Raw genomic sequence first — 17,647 nt, forward strand, 5'->3', positions numbered from 1 at the left:
TTGTTGAGAAAGGTAAACTTGACAGTAGATGGATATATGAGTTCCAAAACATCCTTCATTTGGAGATTTTTAACTAAATCAGAGAGTTCGCGAGAAGAATTGAAATTTGACCACTGGTCCTTGTTACTAAGAACACAGTTCCAATCGCCACCTATTTTCATGTGTTCGACGTCATCATTCAGAAGGTACAAAAGCTCTTGTTAAAAAAACACGGCCCGTTCGCATTTCGGATTATCACCAGATGGAACATAAATACTAATAAATGTAAAATCAAAAATCTGACAACTAATCCCTGTCCCTGATTCTAAATATTTTATTTGCAACAGGTATGCCTTTTCTAACTAGAAGGGCTGTCCCACTTGAATTTTCGGTTGCCACATTTAAGATCTCTTGATAACCTGGAATCCGAAGATCCATAAGATTTACTTCTTGTAATATTGCCACATCCGTGTCTGATTCATGCAGAAGATCCTTCAAAGCACTTACTGTCACCGGAGATTGCATTCTACTGATGTTTAAGATTGTTATACTACATGTTTGATCCATGGTTGTAGAGGATGAAGGGAATAAATTGTGAGTAATAACGCAAACCTCCATGATTCAAATGACAATGGGTACTTCATGGTGGCATATGAGAGTGAACGCTGAACTGACATTCGCACAACGGAGTTAGTCAGACAGAGGAAGATTCTTTCCTGAAGTAGCTTCAGATGCTGCGCCTTCTAATCCTACGACGTCTGCCGGCACCGTTTTACTCGCCGTGGCCTGCATCGAAACATCCTTCGGTATCATCTGGCCAGTCCATGTTATGGTCCACTTTTACATTTGCTCATGGTTCACAGCTTTGGCAATTGCTCCGTCGTTTGTTCGTCCTTCCGCACTAGTATCAGCACCAGAAAAACTGTCACTGACTTTGCCATTAGCGTTTTTGGTGTTTTTGTTCTTGCCACAATCAACTGCGCGAGAACGTTCTGTCTAGTTTTGTTGCATATGTGACAGTTTCTTTCTAGTTCTAGGAGCCAACGTTTGTGCCTCGGATGACCTACGCGTCTTTTCTTCTTATGTTTCAAAGTTGATTCGGAATCGTAAGACAACGCAGATTCAGTTCTGGTGCTGTGTCCATGAAAGGTTTCTGTAAATTTGGGTCACTAGGTTTGACAATGAATGCTATAAAGACACCTTCCGTACTCGTAGATATACGTGCTTCCTGGAGGGGAACAGCCTGATTGACTTCCGGCAGAGGGAGCTGAGTTACGGTTTGCACTACTGATGAGACAGGTGTCGCATCTGTGACAGGTGTCTCTACTAGCACTGATTGTCAACTAGAGTAGCGGACGACGGTGTATCTGCAATCTTCTGTTGGGAGGTGACAGGTGGTGTACTGTCCACTTGCTGCATCTGTTCCTCGGGAGGGCTGTCCCGCGCGAAGGTCGTTCGAGTTGCGGCCACGGCCGCGGCTGGCTACGTCAGCGGCATGTTTACGGAACGGCTGGGTGAGCCGGTCGTCGCCGGGGGGCAGCTGGCCACGCGGCGATGTGGGCACTCTGCGCGAACGTGATCCGGACAATAAAAAAAAAATGGTTCAAATAGCTCTGAGCACTATGGGACTTAACATCCCTAGAACTTAGAACTACTTAAACCTAACTAACCTAAGGACATCACACACATCCATGCCCGAGGCAGGATTCGAACCTGCGACCCCAGCGGTCGCGCGGTTCCAGACTGAAGCGCCTAGAACCGCTCGGCCCCGGACAATCGCAAATGGCGCACGTTCTTGGACGTCCATCATACATGACACAGTAACCTAACTCAGTGATGAATGACGGGATGGTTTTTACCTAATCAATTTCCGCCTCGCGAACGCCGTTCAGCAAAGGCAATGGAAAACGGCTACCCCACCTCCTCCTCAGTACCTAAATATACACGCCCATATTGACTAAGCGCGCGGCTAATTTGTTCAGGAGGCATCTCAAAAGGCAAATACCCGGGCAGTACCGAAGCCCAATCCTGCATGCCACATCTTCCCCTCACTAATATGCCCATCCATGTGAGTGACCGAGCGAGGTGGCGCAGTGGTGAGACACTGGACTCGCATTCGGGAGGACGACGGTTCAATCCCGCGTCCGGCCATCCTGATTTAGGTTTTCCGTGATTTCCCTCAATTACTCCAGGCAAATGCAGGGATGGTTCCTCTGAAAGGGCACGGCCGACTTCCTTGCCCGTCCTTCCCTAATTCGATGAGACCGATGACCACGCTGTCTGGTCTCCTTCCCCAAACAACCAACCAACCATGTGAGTGAACTTTAAAGTACCGCCACATTTTTCTACAACTCGATAACACAGTTCGTTATCCGATAACTTGACGTAAGCCACAGAAGCAATCTGCGACACTAGGATTCCAATTTTGTGAGATAAGGTTATCCATGGCTCTGCAGTGACAAACTTGACTTAGGACATTCACGACTGAACGACAACCTGATCGTATCTCTACGAGAACTCATATACATCTACAAAAATTACACATAGAAAGATCAATCTTCAAGCTCCAAAGCAGCACTAAACAAGAAAACAAACTAAAAACACTTACAGTACAAAACTACAAACTCGCGAGAAACAGCCAGGGACACGGTGAAACAGCGAACGGCTGTCTGAAGTCACTCCTTCTGCCGCCGATTACGCTGTCGCATTCGCTTGCCGGAGTGCTGCTCAGGGATGAGTTGACACTGCAACCACACGGCAAGATAATTTAGAGATGAACTGATACTAAATTGGCTACACTTTTCAATATTTTTCGAGAACTACACGAAAACTGATGGTTGTTGACGTTGCTAACCAAAGATATTCGTATCGTAGCTATGGTTCCGAACTTTATTAAGCGGGAAATATCGCAGATGTCACAAGTGTTACATAAAAATTTCTAGAATCCGATGTCTTTCTTCACTACATTAAATAATTCTCCAATGTTTATTCACCCACAAAAATTTCTTACTTAAAGCTTGATGGACAGCTGAATTTATTGGGCATGTTATTTTTATTTGTCTACTGCGTTCTCCCAACAAGAGACACGAAAAAACACTTGCTCGTTGCACCCGTCTCGGGAAAAACACATGTGGCGTAGCTCAAACCGCTTAACACCTGGGTGTCTTCTGCTACGTACTTTATCACCTGCATTAAACTTTGAAGCAATCGAATGCGTTATTTACGAAGAGTGCTATCAGATCATATCTGTTTTCAAATTAAAAATATTCGTACCCCTGGTGGGACTCGAACCCACAATCCCCGGTTTAGGAGACCGATGCCTTATCCATTAGGCCACAGGGGCCGACGCAGATCTGATTCCACTTTACGCGTGTTATACCGTGATACAACCTCGTTTGCTTTAATGCATACATGTAACATATAGTACGCTAGCGGGTGAATGATCGTCTAGCCCCCATTTGGGCAATTAAAAAAAATCTGGAAATTGCGAAATAGGCGCGCTGTGTTAACTGTTCGCGCTTACGCCTCTCGTCTGCATGCCGGTACACAGGCGACATGGGACGCACAGTAGGTTCCGAACGATTGACCACCAGTTCCTGACCCGTGTGGTATCAACTTAACGCACTAAAACTAACACTGATAATATATCGTGAAACATTATTAGCTTCACACAACGATATTTTTATTTTTGGGTACATCCTCTGCTTCCATATGCATCACTAATCTATAGAATTATGTTCAAAATAATGCATAAATAAATATGGTTATTGAAAGAACCCAGTGACACAATAAAACGCACGGTATTTCGTATTGCAAAAATTTTGTGGAGATGCCGGGGATCGAACCCGGGGCCTTTCACATGCAAAGCGAACGCTCTACCACTGAGCTACATCCCCGCCGTCGACTTCGCTGGCGGACTATCCAGAATACTATTCTCTGTTCCAGTTTTCTTATATTTTTTCTAAACATGAGTTTCATGTCGTTTATGGTGTACTTTTTAAATGTTATAGCTGTACATCAACAAAATTCCCAATTTACATAATGACTGGTGTACCAGAAAAAATTCCAACCTACATACGTAGAAATAAAGATGCCGCTGCAGCAGTACAGTTAATATAGTTTTTACATTGCACGCAATTGCCATTACATGTAAAGGTAAGGGATTCGGCAATTAAGATCACTTCCCTACGAATGCCTGGAAAATGCTATGATATTTCATACAGTTTACATGGCTGTAACTCAAAATTGTGAGCTCTGAGAAATAGTAAAAACTGTGGAACAATATGAGTGTCTGTTGCTGAACGTTTTCATATACATTTAATTATACTAGTTCATGGACTTTTTTTACAGCTTTTGAATCAATAAATGTTTATTTTTATTTTTTTTTTATCCATACTTAAAAGGATATGCTATGTGTAACTTTATTACTTAAATGATTAAAAGTTTAAGTACACATTAACAAAAAGTCTATCTAAAAGGTAGACTAAAATCATGTTATTTGTATGAAAATTTTTATGCTAGAAATATTTACTTTATCATAATTAATCGGCACTGTATGTATATTCGCTGTTGTTGATTGGCAGTCATTTTTTTGTTCTTGTACTTTATATGTCCGTGGAACATTTCTTACAACATTGGACACGTCATGTTTACATAAAACTTACATATACATAGAGAAAATACAGTGATATATATGAATTTATGTATGATTGCATTTGTAGTACAAATAAGCTTACATATTCATAGCGAAAATAAAGTGATACGTATATCAATTTATGTATAATTGCATTTATAGTCTGACTGTTACATACTATATTTGGTAGTTAGAATAAGATAGTAAATAAACGTATATTTTACAGAATTTTCACAAAAAATGTCATTAAAATTACATTATAAAAGACACCAATGATACTATAGCTCATTTATCTGTAATTCCTTGGTCTTCACTCAGCACTGCAAAGAAAAACACAGAAAAAGTAGATAGCAGCATCAGTGTTTTGACACGAAATATTATTTCGTGCATCTTACATACTGGAAGCGATTCTATACAAAGTTTTACATTTCTTGCATTTCCTTTTCTGGTTTCTCCCTGTTATTCTGACTTCTACAGTTGTCAAAAGGACACAGTTTTCAGCGTTGGTCATTATAATGGAGTCAATTGTCAACAGTGATTGTTTCATATTGAACTCATATTCCTAGAAACTCTAAAACTTCACACCTACTTACTGTCCTATCATTAAAACAAATTACTATGCCTAACAGACCTAATCTCGTTGTGTTGAAGGCAACAAACGCCGTTTTCAGCGTGCATTCCCAAATCAAATGGTTGAAACTCTCGTTCATGTTTTGCCTGTTACCACATAAGCACAGAGACAATAATGAGATGTTACTTAGATCTCTTACGTGGATTTAATTGCTTTTTGCACTGTAAATGGCGGGGAGTAATGGTGCACATGAACATCACCAGTTTCCATGTGCTTTTCTGAATCCATACCACGATTCTACACCACTGTCACAAAGTGCGTGCTGTGGATTACCATTATGGGAAAAGGTAGGCCAAACTACTTTCCTCCTCTATCACACTGAATCCTTCTTATGGCTAAACCATAACTGAGCTGCAGATTGTCTACGTCTTCCTTTACAAGATGAGCACGACCATCTACACATTTGCCATCACTCAGCTTTTTCCTTCTCATATCCCTTACCAATCTATGTAAATGTGTACTCACCCTCATTTGTACATTTCTAACACTCTACGATTTCAGTCTTGAAACTGTTTACATATGGCATATGTTCCAAGTTCCAACATTTTTGCAAACCCTTTTGAGTCTCCTCCTCCAAGGTACTTCATACACCTACACCATATTTCTCTTCTAACAGGATTTGACACATGACAGTAGCTGAAAAATGGGCATGCCTGCACGTTTGGAGAAATTTAAAGTGAATTTAAAAAAACTTTCCAACGTCCTGTTCTATTCCTTTAACTACCACTGTATTGAGACGGAAACGAGAAAGGCGTCGCTGTCTTCGTGTGATGACGCTACCAGTAACACGCTGTAATTCTACAAGAGTCATGTTATTAATATCTCTAGTAACGTACCGTTTAAATTGTCTACTGCCGAGGATTGGCAGCATACACTTTGCTTTTTAGTGTGCCCCATAAACAAAAATCACATGATGGTACGTCTGTGGACCTTGGGGGCCAGAGGCCTCTTCTGACAAGTCCTACGTGATCTCCAGGCCTCATCTGACATGAAGTAAGGCAAAGAGTCCAAGTAACCGTTAGAAGCTGATGTTAACAGTCAGTTACAATAATGAACTCTTTCCTGATCCTCAAATTTCAACTCTTCCACAAACACGATAGACCTTTAGTTTCATATCTTTTAATGCACGATGGCAGTGTACGAGATACACCAACACGCTGCGGATCTACATCTACATCAACGTGGACACTCCGCAACGAAGCCACCATACGGTGCGTGGCGGAGGGTACCCTCTACCATTATTAGTCACTTTCTTTCCTGTTCCAGTCGCAAATAGAACGAAGGAAAAGCGTCCGTCTATATGCCTCCACATGGGCCCTAATATCTTGCATCTCATCTTTGTTGTCCTTACGCGAAATGAATATTGGCGACAGTACACTCGTTCGACAGTCAGCTTCAAATGCCGGTTCTCTAAATTTTCTCAATAGTATTTCCCGAGAAGAACGTCACCTTCCATCCAGGGATTCCCACTTGAATTTCCAAAGCATCTCCGTAACACTTGCGTGTTGCTCGAACCTACCGGTAACAATTATAGCAGCTAGCCTTTGATTTGCTTCAATGTCTTCCTTCAATCTGCCCTGGTACAGATCCCAAACACTCGAGCAGTACTCAAGAACAGATCGCACCAGCGTCCTATATGCGGTCTCCTTTACACATGAACTACTCTTTCATAAAATTCTCCCAACAAAACGAAGTCGACCATTCGCCTTCTCTACCACAATTCTCACATGCTCGTTCCATTTCATATCGCTCCGCAACGTGACGCCCAGATATTTAACTGTGTCAAGCGGGACACTGGCAATACTGCAACCGAACATTACAGATTTGTTCTTCCTTCTCATCCGTATTGCCTCACATTTTTACACATTTAGAGATAGCTGCCATTCATAACACCAACTAGAAATTTTGTCTATGTCGACTTCTAAAAAAAATGGCTCTGAGCACTATGGGATTTAACATCTGAGGTTATCACTCCCCTAGAACTTAGAACTACCTAAACTTAACTAACCCAAGGACATCACACATATCCATGCCCGAGGCAGGATTCGAACCTGCGACCGTAGCGGTCGCGCGGTTCCAGACTGAAGCGCCTAGAACCGCTCGGCCACAACGGCTGTCGTCTTCTATCTTCCTACAGTCATTCAATTTCGACACATGACCGTACACCACAGCAACATCAGCAAACAACCGCAAATTGCTGCCCACACTGTCTTCGAAATCATTTATTATATAGAGAACACCAGCGGTCCTATCTCACTTCTCTGGGGTACTCCTGACAATACCCTTGTCTCTGATGAACTTTCGCCGTCGAGGGCAACATACTGGGTTCTATTACTTAAGATGTCTCCCAGGCGCTCACATATCTGTGAACTCATTCCGTATGCTCGTACCTTCGTTAACAGCCCGCAATGGGGCACCGTGTTAAAAGCTTTCCGGAAATGCAGAAATATGGAATCTTCCTGTTGCCCTGCATCCATAGTACGCAGTATATCACGTCAGAAAAGGTAAGCCGAGTCTTGCATGTGCGATTCTTTCTAAAACCCTGCTGATTCGTCGACATAAGCTTCTCTGTCTAAAGCAAATTTATTATATTCGAACTGAGAACATGTTTAAGGATTCTGCAGCAAACCGAAGTTAGGGATATTGGACCTCAATTTTGCGGGTCCGTTCTTTCACTCTACTTACATAATTGAGTCACCTGAGCTTTTTTCTAGTCGCTTTGGACTTTTGAGGTGGGCGAGAGATCCACGATAAATACAAGCTAGTTAAAGGGCCAATGCCGTGGAGTACTCTTCGAAAAACCGAATTGGTATTCCATCCGGACCTGGGGATTTATTTGCTTTCAAATCTTACACTTGTTTCTCTAAGCCAGGGTTGCTTATTACTGTGTCGTCCATGCGGGAGTTAGAAATTTATGGTAAGGTCTTACAGGACCAAACTGCTAAGGTCATCGGTCCCTAAGCTTACACACTATTTAATCTAATGTAAACTAACTTACGCTAAGGACGACATACACACCCATGCCCGAGGGAGGACTCTAACCTCCGACGGGGGCAGCCGCGCGGACCGTGACAAGACGCCTGAGACCGCAGCGGCTACCACGCGCGCCTGCTGGAGTTGTCTGATGGTCAAATGACGACATGTTTGTACGATTTTCCTATGTGACATTTCTTGAACGTGAAATTTAAAACTTCTGTTTTCGTTTTGCTATCTTCAACTGTCAGAGTTCAGATCCTCCTTACCGCCTAGCGGGGACTTCTCGTAAGGTCCATGCGAATTCTGTTTCAGTTCCCTACCAGGACACTTCCGCTGTGACATTTCTTTGTTGGAATCAGTCTTTATGAAATATTCCACAGCATCAAGTCACTGTTCTAATGCAAATTGTCCCATTTCTGTAACAACTGAACAATACGAGCTTCTCACAACAACCGACGCACGAACACACAGGTGCTCTCAACTTTCCGATAAAATGCAGTATAGCCAACTTCTGAGACAGTGTTGCCATTTCACAAGCAGTTCGAATACAGATGAATGAACGGTACGTGAAGCGTGCCGGTTTTATGTTGGACATCCTGTACAGTATTAAATATTATTTGTATATATCTCTTCCACGTATGGTTCTTCGGTCGCGAAAGCTGTAAACGGCCGGGAGAGTGGTGTTCTGACAACATACCTCCCCTTAGCTGCATACAGTGACGCATATCGGCTCAGGATGACACGGCGGTCAGTCGATACCGTTGGGCCTTCCGAGACGTTCAGTCGGAGTCTGGAGTTCAATGATTCTTAAATAATGCTCTTAAACAGGACTCTACTGTAAAATTCTACCATTTCATTACATTACCCACGTTATAACGCAAAGCAGAAATATTTTCCTATCTTTCGTAGCATCCATGTTAGTGATGCTGTAACGGCTTTGTGGTTGATTCTCTACTCTGTGTTAACTGAATTCATTTTATTTTTTTCATTTCATTTACTGCATATTGAAAGGACTGTTGCCTATTTTAAAAAGCAGGTCGTGCATTTTACAAGTTTGCATGTTACAGTACTTTGTTCCAGATTCCTAACATTTTTTTCCTGAGCAATAAAACAGGAGTAACAATAATGAGTTGGTACTGGAATAAAATGAACATAAACTGAGGAAAAGAAAACAGAAACAATTTAAAAATTTAAGAAGAAGCTAATAGATGAGAGGAGAAGTTTTTAATGGAAGAAAGTGTCCCACGACCACTACCTGGCTGTTCTAGGTGGGAGGGCATCCAAACAACTTCGAGCCAGTTCAAGATGGAGCAGCAATTTGCTTAGATCTAAGTACAAATGATATTCATATGTTATTTAAAATTTTTCATTGAAGATAACAAAGAAGTATACATTTCTCATATTAATTTTACTGTTGGTTACTGGTAATGTCATGGTTTTTCCTGCGGGAAAGGAGCCTCGGCAGGTCGTCAAGCCTCTCCTCCCCTAGAAGCTTTAGCTCAGTGTATTTGTGTAATGTACGCCATTATGAAGTTAACCTTAGCAATTATTTACATGTTACTTATATACATTTTATAATAGAGTTTAGCAATTGTTCACATGTTACTTATCTACAGTTACAATCCTTATACATTTTATACATTTTTATACATTTTCTATCGTTGGATAATGTTTAATAAATACTTTTTTATTATTCTTATTATTTTTTATATTATTCTACGAATCAATATTGTCTTGTTCTGAGTTTGTTGAGACATCCGAGTCAGTGATTGTGTTGTTGTCAAAATCGTTCCACTTGTGTTGTCTTGTGGGGTGATTCCCTATTCTCCGTCTGATGTATGATCGTTCTGGTGCATAATGACGTCCCGATACACCTGACCTGTTACAGTTTCTCTGTCAAAGACATGCAGTGGTGTACGTGCGCCAATCATAATCCCACCCCACACCATCAAACCACGACCTCCATACAGGTCCCTTTCAAGGACATCAAGGGGTTGGTATCTGGTTCCTGGTTCACGCCAGATGAAGACCCGGCGAGAATCGCTGCTCAGACTGTAATACCTGGACTCATCCGTGAACATAGCCTGGGACCACTGTTCCAATGACCAAGTACTGTGTTCTTGACACCAGCCTTTGCGGGCTCTCCTGTGACCAGGGGTCAGTGGAATGTACCTTGCATGTCTCCGGGCGAATAAACCAGGTCTGTTCAGTCGTCTGTAGACCGTGTGTCTGGAGACAACTGTTCCAGTGGCTGAAATAAGGTCCCGAGCAAGGCTACCTTGCAGTACTCCTTGGCCGTCTGTGGGCACTGATGGTGATATATCGGTCTTCTTGTGGTGTTGTACACTGTGGACGTCCCGTACTGCAGCGCCTGGACACGTTTCCTGACTTCTGGAATCGTTGCCACAATCTTGAGATCACACTTTGTGGCACACGGAGGGCTCGTGCTACGACCTGCTGTGTTTGGCCAGCCTCCAGTCGCCCTAGTATTCTACCCCCCATAAGGTCATCAATATGTGCTCTTTGAGTCATTTTTAACACACAGTCACCATTAGCACATCTGAAAACGTCTGCAAACTTACTAGCTGCATCGTACTCTGGCATGCACCATCACACCTCTGCGTATGTGGACTGCTGCCAGCGCCACCGTGCGACGACTGCAGGTCAAATACACTGCATGGTCATACCCCCAGGTGATTTAAACCCGCAAACCGCCCACCAGAGCGGTGTTTCACCATGTATCAGCATTATCCTTCGTTTATGAGCATGAGTGTAGTTTTGTTTGAGTCGGGTATTTAAATGAAACAAATGTTCGGAGTATTTGTAATAAATTCTCAAAGTAATTTTCGGATAAGTCATTTAGAACAATGTCACACGAAACATAGTTCCTGCCACACGTCCTCATTAATCTCCCGGTCCGTAGCGGGCAGGGAATGTATCTTCTCAGACTTTCTCCAAATTTTCACGTAATTAGGCAGAGGCATCCTATTAGCATGTTTGATCCATCTTTAATACTTGCATTATTTAGAACTGTAGAATCATATTATTTACGACTACAATGTGAACAAAGATGAGAGTATTCCAGTACTTAGATAGACCATCTTGTGAACGAAAGATTTTAGTTTACTTTTGGGTCTCAAACCACACCGATGGTTTCTTAACTGGTTTCAGCTTATAACAAATCATCATAGGATGATTTGAAATCAGATACGCTACATCGTCAAAGTATAGTGTAACGCATTCAAATAATCTATCAAAGACTAGCTAAAAAGTTGAAACCAGTTATGGTACCAAGAGTGTGATCTGAGGCTGAAAAATAGAGTGTTCCCTTTTGTCAGCACTCTCTGCAGGTTAATGAAAATAATGGAAACAGGAAAAAGTAGAAACGCTAAAAATAATTAAAGAAAATACTCGAAAACTCAAAGTTGTTTATATTTATAGCTAACAATGGATCACGGCGAAACTGAACATTTCATAGTATTTTGCTACGTTTAAACGCTATATTTAGCTAACAAGTAGCTAAACCGGCAACTTTGTTAACAGATTTGTACTCATTAAAAATTATATACCAACCTGAGTGACCACACGACATGATTACGCTTTAAATCCGTAAAGTCATGTGTAAGGCTGCATACAGTGTTCTTATTGTTATTATTATTATTGAAACTTCCTGGCAGATTAAAACTGTGTGCCCGACCTAGACTCGAACTCGGGACCTTTGGCTTTCGCGGGCAAGTGCTCTACCATCTGAGCTACCCAAGCACGACTCACGCCCCGTCCTCAAAGCTTTACTTCTGCCAGTACCTCGTCTCCTACCTTCCAAACTTTACAGAAGCTCTCCTGCGAACCTTGCAGAACTAGCACTCCTGAACGAAAGGATACTGCGGAGACATGGCTTAGCCACAGTCTGGGGGATGTTTCCAGAATGAGATTTTCACTCTGCAGCAGAGTGTGCGCTGATATGACACTTCCTGGCAGATTAAAACTGTGTGCCCGACCGAGACTCGAATTCGAGTCTCGGTCGGGAACACAGCTGGTCTTCCTTGAGGATGTTCTATGCTATTTGATAAATTTTCCTTTCTTCTGGAGTTCGAAGTCGTGTTCACTCCAATAAAGTCTTCTAGCTTTAATTCAGTATACAGTATCTTTGTTAATATTCTCCATTCCGCTGTATTCTTATCTTAAATCCAGCAAACTATTTTCCTCAAAATTTTCCTTTCATAGATTCTTTATTCTGCTTGTTCTGATTTTTTCAATGTTTCCCTTTTTTGCTGCACCAGTTTTAAAGGTTAGTTTTCTTTTTTTGGGTTTACCATAGTAGGCTACTTGGTTTTACTGGTATTAATTCCTAGTGTTGTTCCAAATAAGCTGTTATACAGTATTACGGTGACTGAATTAATTTCTTTCATTCTATCCTAACTGGCAAGAGACTATTTTGTGCTCTAATTCTAAAATTTGAATTTTGAATATACATTTTTACAGGCTACATTAACTTGTCTGAGATTCAAAATTCTTTCAAAGTCATCTTTCTTCGGCAAGCAATTATTTATGTCCATTAATGTCTTGTAATACGGGTCCACAACTTCTGTATTTTTTTAAAAGGATGTCACCATGCAATAAAAATTGTAACAGCAGAAAGCAAGATGACATCATTTAAAATGATTTATCTATTTATAGCCATCAAGTGTTCCACGTCTTAATGTCATTAAGTTTATCACCAATATATAAGTGAATCTGCAAAACGGTTGATGTCATAGAAGACGTCCGGTTCAGGACACACATACTGCAAAAAGTAAACAACTGGTGCTAAGACAACAACTCATAAATACATATGATTATGAGAGCACAAGAATTAACAGAACGCATAGTAATAAATTCAAAGTATAATAAACTGAGCGAGTTGCTGCAAAGAGGAAAGCCGTCACAGACACACGTGGGGCGTTTCGTGCACAAACTGCCTAAATTTCTATAATTTCGAAACAATACTCAGTTGATTATCAGCTATAAAAAATTTTTTTCTGTTATTTTTGAAGATGTGAAAACATAGGATGGTATTTTTATTATTCTAAAAGTACATTCAACATGAATCATAGCTAACCCATTGGCTAAGGAAATTAAATAAATGCAACTTCTCACAAACTTGATAGCAGGCCCAATGACAGAAATCTTATGTTTCGAAACTGACATTTCTGTATGGAGTAGATTTCCATGTAATAAAGCTTAACTGGAAGTCCTATCTCCACAAGAATGAACCTTATATGCCTAAAGAAACATTTTTACGTTTTCCAAGCAGAATGCCGAACTCTTGCTGTGAATTTTGTGGGGATGGCAAAAAACAGGATCTACAGAATGTAGCACCTGTATCTCCATTGTGTGTTCTCCTGGTTGTGAAGTATTCGACTTTGCCTTTTTGAGTGTGGATTTACACACGAGGAAAGAGAAGCATCGTATGGACACAACTTTGCACACGAAACTTCCTGGCAGATTAAAACTGTGTGCGGGACCGAGATTCGAACTCGGGACCTTTGCCTTCCGCGGGCAAGTGCTCTACCAACAGAGCTACCCAAGCACGACTCACGCCCCGTCCTCAAAGCTTTACTTCTGCCAGTACCTCGTCTCCTACCTTCCAAACTTTACAGAAGCTCTCCTGCGAACCTTGCAGAACTAGCACTCCTGAAAGAAAGGATACTGCCACAGCCTGGGGGATGTTTCCAGAATGAGATTTTCACTCTGCAGCGGAGTGTGCGCTGATATGAAACTTCCTAACAGATTAAAACTGTGTGCCGGACCGAGACTCGAACTCGGGACCTTTGCCTTACGCGGGCAAGTGCTCTACCAAGTGCTCTTGATTTTCGAATGATTTGGATATGAAACGTGACAGCAAACGTCGTTCAAAAATTGTCAAATTTCCGAAATAACAGCGGTGGACGCAAGTTGTCACGAGTAGCTAGATGGTTAGCAACTATGGAGAACTACTGAAATGTGGCCGAACAGGCAAAGAGACACGCGTTTACGGATATGACGTCGAAACTAAGGTTAAACGTCCCAGTGGAAGCTCGGTCAAATATGAAGGTTCTTCAATTCTAATGGTATAGTGCATCATGAGTTCTCGTCACAACGTCGAACGGTCAGTAAGGAGTATTGCTTATAAGTTCAAAGCTGTTTGCGCGGAGCAATTCAAAAGAAAAAACAGCCGGATGTGTGGCGAAACAATTCGTGGCTTTTGCATCATGACAATGCAGCTGTTCACACTTCGTTGCTTGTTCATGAATTCTTGGCCAAAAACAATACTGTAATGTAGCCAACGTAGACTTTTCTCTGTTCCCAAAAATTAGGATTACCTTAAAGGACCGTCTTTCCAGAAGCAGAGATGAGATTAAAAGCGCATCGCTAAGAGTGCTAAAAGCTGTCCCAAAGATCAAATTCCTGAAGTACGTCAGTAATTTGAAAAAGCTGGCGTAAATGGAGGTGATAACGCACGTAGTGTTTCCAGAGAACAAAAATTCCTGGTGACTTTTTTTTACGCAGCTGATGTTGTTCTTATTTAACTTATGACTGATGCACGTTGTTTGCTTTTGACACAGAAAGTAAATAATAATCACCAACTACAGTGTAATGGATTTTCGTAAAAATGCTTTCCACGTCCTTTGCTTTCTGTCTACGTACATTTAACGCAAATATTTGCTTCATCAGTGGATATATGGGGAGTCGGTGTTCTCGAGGATCAATGAAATTATTAAAGGTCCTTTCTATCAAACACAGGCTGACAAGAAGAGCCCAGAAAAAAGTCTCATGATTTTCAAACGTACAGGAGATCAATCTCATCTCTGACTTTTCACACCGCCATTCCTATCTCACAAGTTGTTTTAATCATAGCCTTTCCGACTTTTTGTGAGACACCCACAATTCTTCATACGAGCGTGGAAGTTTGTTTGTGAAACGGGACTACTACGTCACTGGCAAAACCAGTCGCCCAATGCATGAAATTACAACTGACCTAGATGGCTGCGCGCCGAATGTCTCGGTCAGTGTCTGCCGACCTTCACCACAGAGCCTCTCTCTCTCTCTCTCTTCCATTTCCCATTCATTCATGGTCTATGTTTCCTCTTAGCGCAACTAAAATTAACTCAGTTGCTGGTGAATTTTCCGGATTGTATGCAGTGGTTCATCATGCTGTATTGTCTAGAGCTGCGCTGGGCACCTTCAGCCTTACCGAGTCGGTGGAACAGGAGACCCTGCGAAAACATCCAACATAGCCATGAACGAAACATTAGGAACGAAAAAGTTTGATGGACCGCAGTCGCACAGCTGCAGTACTATTAGTAACTTTATTCACCCGCGTATCATTTTTACAAGGATTTGGACATGCATACTATAAAAATTTAAGAACTAAAAAAAGTACGTAAAGCAATCATTAATCTGAAGATTGTTTTAAACATCATCGTGTCTTACTAGGCATAGTCCTGGTGGTACGACGTTGCCTTCCGATCTTCGAACTGACTTATGTCGTTGTTGTTGTGTGTGAATTCCTAAGGGACCAAACTGCTGAGGTCATCGGTCCCTAGACTTTAATTTATGCTAAGAACAACACGCACACCCGTGCCAGAGGGATTCGAACCTCCGGTGGGAGGGGCTCGAACTGACTTATCCAGCCAGTTATAGGCGGATCTGTACTTGACGTTGGATTCCGAACCACGATACAACTCGGCATTTTTCACGTCAACAAACATTGCCAGAGATGAAAGAAGTGTTAAGTGACAGATAAAACTCTAAGGATTGGCCGGGCATAGAACCGAGACCTTTGGATATCAACAACATAAAATTATTTACAAGCTTACAGGTCTGTTTTCATAAGGATGGGACTGGTAGCCGGACGCGGTGTTATAGTAAGATCCATCCCGGGCATTTGTCTGAAATAATTTAGGGAAATCATGAGAAACCTAAACCAGGATGATTGGATGAAGCTTGGAACCTGCATCCTCTCGAATACAAAGTCAGTCTGTTTAAAAGTGTGCTGCCTCATTCGGTTTATCCGTAGGATACGACACTGTTTTACAAAGAATTTATTTAATAATGTAAAAGGCTAGTGCTACACTATTCATTCATTTCTCGCTTCCAGCCACTGCACACACAATACACTGTAGTTAATACTGTAACACTACACACACTATCAGCTGACATCAGGAGAATACCGACGATGTGTGGTTTCCATTTTGTGTGCCACGGTTTCTCATTTGCTACTCTAAGAGGTCCAAGTCTATAATGAGTGAGATGTTGAGCTCAGGCAGAAGATAAGCTGCTCGTATTATACGCTGCACAGCTTTGGGAGTAAGGTTTTCCAGAAAAAAATAGTGCGGGAGTGTTATATGAAATGATGGATGCTTTATTATTATCATTATTATTATTATTTACTTTCTATGTTTTTTACCAAACCCTTACTCAGTGTTATGTAAGTAATCCTTTACTGTAAAGAATTCTTGTTTAACATATACTTTTTAATTGCCTTTTTAGATAAGTTCGTTTTATTAATTTCTTTTTATATGCGTAGGCAATCTGTTGTACAGTTTCATTCCTTGTTTGAAAAAGATGTTTTGAATTATATGTTTATTCTTCCGTGGTAAATGTAAGTTCAGTCTAGTTGTTGTCCATGGTCATAAACAGAACTATTTGTGCAGTAACTATTAACGTTATCTTTTATGTGTACAGCTGACTGGTGAATGTACTCACATGGTGTGGTTGACATCCCCAGTGAACAGATCTTTACAACGAGCCTGGTTATCATTTTTGCTCATTGTTCTTAAGGCTCTTTTCTGTGGTTTGAAAACTGTGTTCCTATTTAATACATTTTCTTCCCTAGAAAAAATTCCATAGCTAAGAACTGAGTGCATATATTAACAGTATGTCATTAACAGACACTGGCTGTTACATACTGATGACAGGATTCTAAGCGCATAGCGTGCTGATAATCTTCCCTCTGCAAATATCTTTGACTGTTCACACCACTTCAACTGAAAAACAATATTCATTTCTACAGTTTTTTATGCACCAGAGTCCATAGAAGTATCCATCTAAATGTAGTTTAACAGTGTCATTTTTTCCTCTTTTAATTGAAATTAATGGCATTTGCTTTCTTTGTGTCTGGTATAACTTTTTTGCGTCTCAACAATTTTAAACTTCCTTGAGAGTTTCGTTTGCTTGTTCTGCAAGGGGTTATCTTGTTTTGTAAGTGACTAAAACATCGCTGTTATCAGCAAAGATAATTTTTCTCCATGACTAAAACTAGTGGGAAAGTCACTGATGTAAATCAAGAACACTATAGGTCCTATTATGCTACCCTGAGGTACTCTTACACTAATGCATTCTGGTTCTGGTAAGTGTTCCACTAAAAGTTAAACTTTACTTCAGATTTGTGTTATCTCTACTCATTG

General features: G+C 41.2%; 1 protein-coding gene and 2 non-coding genes across 3 annotated transcripts in view; all 3 read right to left on the reverse strand.

Moving 5' to 3' along the window:
- Positions 1–17,647, reverse strand: part of LOC126092655 (phospholipase A1) — a 358,751-nt gene that overhangs the window by 265,276 nt on the left and 75,828 nt on the right. The gene's annotated exons all lie outside the window — the stretch shown is intronic.
- On the reverse strand, positions 3,250–3,322 carry Trnar-ccu (transfer RNA arginine (anticodon CCU)). Its single transcript has one exon. It is a non-coding gene; the product is annotated as a tRNA-Arg (tRNA).
- On the reverse strand, positions 3,804–3,875 carry Trnaa-ugc (transfer RNA alanine (anticodon UGC)). Its single transcript has one exon. It is a non-coding gene; the product is annotated as a tRNA-Ala (tRNA).

The sequence above is a fragment of the Schistocerca cancellata genome, chromosome 7 (assembly GCF_023864275.1).
Source record: "Schistocerca cancellata isolate TAMUIC-IGC-003103 chromosome 7, iqSchCanc2.1, whole genome shotgun sequence".
Classification (NCBI taxonomy): domain Eukaryota; kingdom Metazoa; phylum Arthropoda; class Insecta; order Orthoptera; family Acrididae; genus Schistocerca; species Schistocerca cancellata.